The sequence below is a fragment of the Octopus bimaculoides genome, chromosome 25 (genome assembly GCF_046866305.1).
Source record: "Octopus bimaculoides isolate indiv1 chromosome 25, ASM4686630v1, whole genome shotgun sequence".
Taxonomy (NCBI): Eukaryota; Metazoa; Mollusca; class Cephalopoda; order Octopoda; family Octopodidae; genus Octopus; species Octopus bimaculoides.
In genome coordinates, this window is record NC_142952.1 from 556,067 (window position 1) to 557,898 (window position 1,832).

The following is a 1,832-nucleotide window of genomic DNA, read 5'->3' on the forward strand; positions in this document are numbered from 1 at the left end:
TAGAGTATTTCTCGAATAATGGACCAACCGACTTTCTCCTGTCCCTCAAGCAACACTAATCTTTTCTATTCATAGTCTAAGTACAACTAAATTCTTTTTCTAGTGACTTACATACACCGCTGGCGACGATTAGAAAAGAAAAAAAAACTTTTGTATGTAATGTAAATATTGTAATCGCCTAAATATCAAATAAATTTCTTTCAACTCTCTGCACGTCAGGTTGTTATTGGGACAAGATGCAGCCAACTCAATGACCCACACACTAATAAAACCTAAAATACGTTAGTCAGCGATGAGTTGATTGCTGTTAGAGGGATGAGTACTGGAAGCTTGGAGACAAAATGCTGGTGTGATCTGAAAGAAACCGTATCACCGTACCTTAACCAAGAAAAGAAATTCATTTGAATGGTGACTGCCAAACTTTGCCCCCATCAGAACTCTACGCCATCGGGAAACTCTACAAACGGCGAGACATCGGTACTAAACCGGTCAACAAGGGTGGCATCGTTGTAGTTCACAAATAAGACCCACTCCACCAACCCAGCATATTACCAAACGACTTCACCAGCCAGTTCCAGACACAAGTGTCCACCACCGTTCACGAATCCATCTCTTTTGGTTCGCTTCCCTACTCTGTCATTAATCTTTATTGTAATTACATTCTGAACTGCCACCATATTACTTTGTCCCCAAAATTCACAAAGCAGACACTCCCAGCCATCGTCTCTGCTTCGAATTGCCCAACCGAACTTCTCCCTGCATATCAGAATATTATTATTCTGCATCGCTACTTTAACCGCACACATTAAACACACCAACCACACTTTAAATCTTTTCCGCCTGGAATTTCTACACATCCTCTCGGCTTGTTTATCGATCTTACTATTCGCACCAAAAAATAGTTTCAAATTTTGTCCCAAGGCCAGCAAATTCGATGGAGGGGCAAAGGGCTCAACAGGGACTTATTTTAGCGACCCTGAAAAGGACGAAAGGCAAAGATGACCTCGACGAATTTGAACTCAGAACATAAAGACAAGAAAACTGATGGAGGTATCGCTAAGCATTTCGTCCGACCTTGCTAACAATACTCTCCACTCGAACCCAAAATGTTGTTGCTGGTGTTGTTGTTGCAGAAGCAGACTTTCTGACTCGTTTCTTTATGTGATCACTCAACGTAAAAGAAACAGCAGCCAAATTTCAAATCTATTATCCTAAAAGCAAGGACACACTGGATTTATTCTTTTATTTGTTTCTGTCATTTGACTACGGCCATGCTGGAGCACAATTACACAGAATCTTTAAAAAAAAAAGAGAGAGAGAGAAGCTAGTCACGATTGAAAACGACTTTTAAAATCGGTGAGTATTGAAGCATTGTGTATTGTTTGTAAAGAATGAAAAGTTTTGAATGGTCCAACAATGCAATATAATACAACAAAATGGACTAATATATCTGTTGTAATTTAGTTTATCTATAGTCCGATGATATTTCAGAATACAATTCCTTGATCAGAGAAGAAACAAGGAACGGCGAAACAAAACAAAAGCCATTTGATGGAAGGGGAGGCTACTCTGTATAAGAAAGCCGAAGAGTTAAACAACATGCTTTGACAAACACACCTTGAAATTATAAATGCCACTCTTTCTCTCTCTCTCTCTCTATTTATCTATCTATATATTCCTCTCTCTCTATCTCTATCTATCTAACTATCTTTCTCTCTCTCTATCTATCTATTTATCTATCTTTCTCTCTCTCTCTATCTACTTTCTCTCGTTGCACACACAACACAGACACGTACTCGTATGTGTATACACACACACGCGCGCGAATATAT

The 1,832-nt window shown here is 39.1% G+C and overlaps 1 protein-coding gene across 1 annotated transcript in view; it reads left to right on the plus strand.

The window, feature by feature from the left end:
- The first annotated feature begins 1,117 nt into the window (after nucleotides 1-1,117).
- LOC106870888 (uncharacterized) overlaps nucleotides 1,118-1,832 on the plus strand; it is a 141,608-nt gene continuing 140,893 nt past the window's right edge. The window contains exon 1 of the mRNA XM_089341819.1: nucleotides 1,118-1,356. The gene's annotated coding sequence lies outside the window, so the exon portion shown is untranslated. The remainder of the gene's footprint in view (nucleotides 1,357-1,832) is intronic.